At 45.3% G+C, this 7039-nt stretch overlaps 1 long non-coding RNA gene across 1 annotated transcript; it reads left to right on the forward strand.

Moving 5' to 3' along the window:
• The first annotated feature begins 3142 nt into the window (after positions 1-3142).
• LOC134760911 (uncharacterized) lies at positions 3143-6822 on the forward strand. The gene is made up of 3 exons (XR_010139020.1): positions 3143-3224; positions 5658-5825; positions 6670-6822. It is a non-coding gene; the product is annotated as an uncharacterized LOC134760911 (long non-coding RNA).
• Positions 6823-7039: the final 217 nt, after the last annotated feature.

Below are 7039 nucleotides of genomic sequence, written 5' to 3' on the forward strand. Positions count from 1 at the left end.
CTCGGCCTAATCCTAGCACTTTGAGAGGCCAAGGCAGGTAGATTGCTTGAGCCTAGGAGTTCAAGACCAGCCTGGGTAACATGGCAACATCCCATCTCTACAAAAAATATGAAAAATTAGCTGAGTGTGGTGGTGCGCGCCTGTGGGCCTAGCTACTTGGGAGGCTGAGGTAGGAGGATCACCTGAGCCTGGGAGGTTGAGGCTACAGTGAGGGGTGACAAAGTAAAACCCTGTCTAAAAAAAAAAAAAGGAAAGAAAGAAAGAAAAAAGCAAGCACATATCCACACAATGACTTGTACATGAATGTTCACAGCAACTTTATTCCTAATAGCCAAAGCGGAAATAACTCAAATGTCCATCAATGGATGAATAATCAAAATGTGGTCTACTCATAAAATGCAGTATTATTCAACCGTAAAATAATAAAGTATGGATACATGCTATAAAATCAATTAACACTGAAAACATGATGCTAAGTGAAAGAAGCCAGACAGAAAAGACCACATATTATATGATTCTGTTTATACGAAATGTCCGGAAGAGACAAATCCATAGAGACAGAAAGTAGATAAGTTGGTTGCCTAGGGTTGCTAGTTGATGGCAAAGAGAAGCAGGATTTCTTTGGTGAGTGAAGAAAATGTTTTGGAATTAGATGGTGATGGTTGTACAACCATGTAAATATACTGAAAACCACTGAATTGTATATTTTAAAAGAGTGAATGGCCGGGTATGGTGGCACACACCTGTAATCCCAGTACTTTGGGAGGCCAAGGCAGGAGACCTGCTTGAGGCTAAGGAGTTCAAGACCAGCCTGGGCAACATAGTGAGACCCCCATCTGTACAAAAGACACAATTAAAAGTTCGCCAGGCATGGTGGCTCATGCCTATAGTCCCAGCTACTCAGGAAGCTGAGGTGGGAGGATTGCTTGAGCCCAGGAGTTTGAGGCTACAGTGAGCCATAATTACACTACTGCAGTGCACCCTGGGCAACAGAGTGAGATCCTGTCTCAAAAAAAAAAAAAATATATATATATATATATATGTGAATGAATTATATGATATGTGAATTATATCTCAATAAAGCTCAGTACCAGACACTGAGCAAGTATTTTACAGGCATTAACTCCTCAATTCTCATAAAACCCTATGAGATAGTGTTATGGACTGAATGCTTGTGTCCCCCCACCAAATTCCTATGTTGAAACCCTAACCCCCACCAGGCGTGGTGGCTCACATCTGTAATCCGAGCACTTTGGGAGGCTGAGTCGGGCGGGTCACGAGGTCAGGAGTTTGAGACCAGCCTGACCAACATGGTGAAACCCCGTCTCTACTAAAAATACAAAAATTAACTGGGCGTGGTGGCGCAAGCCTGTAATCCCAGCTACCCAGGAGGCTGAGGCAGGAGAATCACTTGAACCCGGGAGGCAGATGTTGCAGTGAGCCAAGATCGCACCACTGCACTCCAACCTGGGCAACAGAGTGAGACTCCATCTCAAAAAAACCAAAAAACTAAAAACAAAACAAAACAAAAAACCCCTAACTCCCAATGTGATGGTATCAGGAGGTGGGGCCTCTGAGAGGAAATTAGTTCATGAAGGCGGGGCTCCCATGATGGGACTGGTGCCCTTGTAAGAATAAAAAACACTAGTGTTCTCTCTCTCTTGCTGACATGTCAGGATACAGCAAGAAGGTGGCCATCTGCAAGCCAGAAAGAGACCTCTCACCAGAAACCGAATCTGCCACCACCCTGATCTAGGACTTTCCGGCCTCCAAAACTGTGTGAGATCGCTGTTGTTTAAGCAACCCAATCTATGATATCTTATTATAGCAGCCTTAGCTGACTAAGACAGATAGGTGCTATTTTAATATCTATTTTACAGCTGGGGAAACTGAGGCACAGTTAAGTAACTTGCTCAAGGTCACTCAGCCAGTGAGTGGCAGCACCAGGATGTGAACCCAGGAAGCCTGGCTTACATACCCCTGTTCTTAACTGCCTCTCAGGTAGACAGATGTGTGCCACGGGGCTTACAGTCAGAAAAGGGAGAATGGGTTCCTCATTCACTCTGCTTCAGAAAAAGGGTTCAAGGAGTCCCCAACTCCCAACAGCTGCGTTGTCCTTGGGAGCCCTGGCAGAATGTGTCTAAGGAGCTATTCGCCAGGTCTCTACCATATCTATAAATAGGCAAAGCTCCCCAGATCCTTTATACAATGGCCAGGTCAGTGGGAAGGGGGTCTTCTGCCTTCATCCAGAGGATCTTTACAGGGTGGGATTTTGCGTCCTCCTCCCTGCCTTAGCCTTGAAGTCAAGGCTGGTAGAACAAGCCAACCCAACAGGGCTGCTTATTGTTCTGGGGCTCCATTCAAGAGGACCAGTAGAGAGCCAGGATGAGTATCCCTGACTTTTAGCTTTCCTGATGCCAGGGCAGGACCTCTGCTTCTATGTATTACAGGACCTTGCATTTGTGGACCCAAGGCATAGGGAAGGGGGTTCCTGAAGCCAATATTGGGGCCTGGTATTGCTTATTGCTAATGACAGACTACAGGCACACAGTCATTCATTCAGTATATAGAAGGTGTCATCCAGCCATAGATGTAGAGAGCATGGACTCTGGAGCCAGCCAGGCTGTTTAAAGTTGGGCAAGTCACCTTGCCTCTCTGGTCCTCAGTGTCCTGATCTACAAAATGAGCAAAATAATGGCACTTACATCTTAAGGCTTTTGTGTAGAGGAAACACATTGATACACATGGAAAGTGCACAGAATAGTGCCTGGCACATAGTAAGCTCTCAACAAGCGATAGCCTTTCTTATTGTTTTGTTTGAACTGTTATTATGTTGGCTAAGTAGGTGGGAAGAGAAGGAGGCACAATAAGAGACATCTGGGTTATTACTATGGTTTCAGGACTTTTACTCTCCAAAACTCATGTTGAAATATAATCCCCAGTGTGGCAGCATTGAGAGGTGGGGCCTTTAAGAGATGATTGTGTCATGAGGGCTCTGCCCTCATGAGTGGACTAATCCATTCATGGTTTAATGGATTAATGGGTTATTACAGGAGTGGAACTGGTGGCTTTATAAGAAAAGGAAGAGAGACCTGAGTGAGCACGCTCAGCCCCCTCGACATGTGATGTCCTTTGCCACCTCAGTACTCTGCAGAATCCCCACTAGCAAGAAGGCCCTGACCAGATGCAGCCCCTCAACCTTGGACATTTCAGCCTCCACAACTGTAAGAAATAAATTCCTTTTCCTTATAAATTACCCAATTTGGGGTATTCTGTTATAAACAACAGAAAACAGGCTAAGAGAGTTAGAGATGCTTCCTGAATCACAACAGAAAGTTCTGGACATCTTTTATCCCTATACCCTCTGAGGAGCTTATTCTGCTCCAGACAGACAGAGGTGATATCCTACTATCTCCTGGTCAGCTCACAGTGCCTGGATGCATGTCATGTTCTGGGTACCAGTGGCCTCTCTGAGAGACATTAACAGGCTGGATTTGCTTCAGGAACCAGTGATCAGGATGTTAAAGGGAAGTTAGAATTTTCTTGTCTTTTCTTTTCTTTTTCTTTTTCTTTTTTCTTTTTTTTTTTTGAGATAGAGTCTCACTCTGTCACCCAGGCTGGACTGCAGTGGTGTGATCTCGGCTCACTGCAACCTCCGCCTCCCAGGTTCAAGCGATTCTTCTGCCTCAGCCTCCCGAGTAGCTGGGACTACAGGCGTGCACCACCACGCCCAGTTAATTTTTGTGTTTTTAGTAGAGATGTGGTTTCATCATGTTGGCCAGGCTGGTCTTGAACTCCTGCCCTCTAGCGATCTGCCCGCCTCGGCCTCCCAAAGTGCTAGGATTACAGGTGTGAGCCACTGCACCTAACCTATGGAAGCTGGAATTTTCATACAATGAATAATCTTGGTGAGTGTTTGGACCGGAGAAATAGATGACTTTAAGGGGTAAAAAGGAAAGGAGTGATGAGGGAGACTCCTGGAGGGAGCTCCTGGGGGGTTTGATCCGTATTCTGTGGCCTCAACTTATGAGAATAAGGATAAAGGGGAAAAGCTACAGGGTGATGGACTCTGGAACTTTCTTGTTTTAAAAGAGACAGAGTCTCACCCTGTCACCCAGGCTGGAGTGTAGTGGTATGATCATAGCTCACTGTAGACACAAACTTTTGGACTCAAGTAATCCTCCTGCCTTAGCCCCCCAAGTAGCTAGAATGATAGATACATGCCACCCCACCCAGCTAATTTTTTTAAATTTTATTTTTCTAGAGCTGAGTCTTACTATGTTGCCCAGGCTGGTCTCTAACTGCTGGCCTCAAGTGATCCTCCCCGCCTTGGCCTTCCAAAGTGCTGGGATTACAGGCATGAGCCACCATGCCTGCCTGGCTGGATTCAGGAACTTCCTAAGGGGCAGAACAACCTCAAGATGGAGGAGCTGCATCTGTAGGAGGGGAGTTCCCATTCTTCAAGATATCCAGCCTAGTCTCCCTTTGAGGTCGTTTTCAACCTAGAGGCCCCATGACTCTCCTCCCGCATGAGGTTTGAGCCAGGATAATATGGAAAGTCTGGATTCCAAAACTGCTAGAGAAAAGCAAAAAGAGGTTTGGCAGGTCCTTTCGTTAGCCCAAATTGGAGACACACCTTTGAGGCTCTGCCACGTCCCACCTATGGATGAAAGGAATCATACACAGATTTTTCTGCCCACGTTTCTACACTCACCCTGTGATCCAGAGCTCAGAGAGTGAGACTGAGAGAGCTTATGCCAGGAGCTTTTAGTTGTCAAAAAAAGAAGTCATCATGTCTTTAGAAACAGGATGAATGGGGAAAGCATACACACTGAAACAATTTCTAAGATTCTATATAGATCAAGGCCAGGGTCTAGCTGCTGAACTGGGGCCTAGCCTATCCTTTCCAGACAACACAATTCTAAAGTGCATTTCTCAACACACCCCTTCATCTCTTGCAAATGAAATGCTGCCGGCCATGGTGGTTCACACCTGTAATCCCAGCACTTTGGGAGGCTGAGGTGGGCGGATCACGAGGTCAGGAGTTCGAGACCAGGCTGACGAACATGGGGAAACCCCTTCTCTGCTAAAAATACAAAACAAAATTAGCCGGGCTTGGTGGCGGGCACCTGTAATTCCAGCTACTCAAGAGGCTGAGGCAAGAGAATCACTTGAACCCAGGAGGCGGAGGTTGCAGTGAGCTGAGATAGCACCACTGTACTCAAGCCTGGGCAACAGAGCGAGACTCTGTCTCAAAGAAAAAAAAAGAAAAGAAAGAAAAATGAAAAGAAAAAAGAAAAAGAAAATGAAATGTAATCCATGTCCTTGCAGGTTCTTCATCAGATCTGCATTGAGAGCTACATGACAGGCTTTCCAAGCACAGCACAATAGAGCAGGGGCCTCCCTCAGTGTCATCTGCTTCAGCCCCCATGTTTAAAGAGGAAGGGACTGAGGCCCAGAAACGGGGAACAACTTGTCCGAGGTCACACAGGAAGGCAGTGGCAACATAAACCAGGCCTCCTGCCTTCACATGGACTCAGTGCCATTGCAGCGTTGCAGGCAGTGTGACTTACCCTGCTGTGGCTTTTCAGTGGCCCCCTGGGGGCCGCACCTGCCACCCTGTTCTCCCTGCTAAAAGGTCTTTTCGTTTGTACCAGGTACTTTTGTCAAGTCCAAATCAAGCAGAATGGGTTCCAACTAGCAGCAGGGTTTTCACTTGTAAGCAAACCACAGAAGGGATCAGCCACCAACCCAACAGATGAACAACTTGACTTGCTTTCCAATGGAGCCCAGCATTTGAAGCTGTGATAATTGTCAGTTTAAATGTTAGTAAGTGAATGCTTGTAATTTACAAGTGAAGCTGCTTCTCTTATCAAGGGTCCCATTTCCTGTGGGCTGTTTGGAAGTATAAACTGTTATCAGAGGATTTGTGCTTATTTGAGGTTTGGCTTGCCCATCTGGTCAGAGAGAGAAAGTCTGGAGAGTATGCTGAGTCTAATTCTGCTGTACCCCATGACGAGCCTGTCCTGTTCAACATTCCACTTGCGGTCCATGAATCAAGCGCTATTCATGGGCACAGAACAGAACGAACCAACCTAAACCATTTCGCTTGCTTGACATTCTCTAAATCCCACTCCCCCCTTTAAACACACAAGCTCAGGGCCTGTTTCAAAGGGCAAATATTGTGAAAATGAAGAAATTGTTACAGATTATACTTGGAAAGAGTTCAAATGTTGTTGAAATACCATGATCTGTAGGTGGCATGTCTTCAAAGAGATTCACTTGAATAGATCAGACTGAGGAACAGTCAATAGCAAAATAGTTATTTGTGTATCAAGTATGGACAAATTCTCACATACCAGGAGGCTGCGAGATAGCACTTTCACAAACTGATTTTAGATTTTGGCCCAACAGGTCTAAAGGCAAAGGCTTTCTAGGCTAAAGGGATGATTAGAAAGATAATAGACAAAGTCAACTCCAGATGTACCAATTGACCCCTGCCAACTGAAACCCTACTCTTGGGTTGATTTCACATCTCAGGAGGGGAGCTCAAACTCAAACTTGTCAATTTTGTGACTCAATAACAGACCCACTTTGGGGTGGGAGAAAAATGGAATTATGAGCTAAAAAGGAGATTCTTTCAATTGCCTTTGCCCTTCTGTTTTCTAGGCTGTCTATGTCCTCCAACAGCTCAGAGACTCAGAGTTGATGCGCTGGATTCTACTGCAAGTTGCATCTTGATAAACATAGTTACTATGTGAGCCAGCAAATTCCATTTCTAGATATATACCCAAGAGAAATAAAAACTCATGTTCACGGGAATACTTGTACACAAATGATCAGAGCAGCATCATTCATAATAGCCAAAGTGGGAGCAAACCAAATGTCCATCAAGCAATGGATGGATAAACAAAATGTGGTCCAGTCATACAATGGAATATTATTCAGCCATTAAAAGAAATGAAATACTGATCTGTGCTCAAACATGGATGGACCTTGAAAACATTAGGCTAAATGGAAAATGCCAGACACAGAAGAT

The sequence above is a fragment of the Pongo abelii genome, chromosome X (assembly GCF_028885655.2).
Source record: "Pongo abelii isolate AG06213 chromosome X, NHGRI_mPonAbe1-v2.0_pri, whole genome shotgun sequence".
In the NCBI taxonomy this organism is placed as follows: Eukaryota; Metazoa; Chordata; class Mammalia; order Primates; family Hominidae; genus Pongo; species Pongo abelii.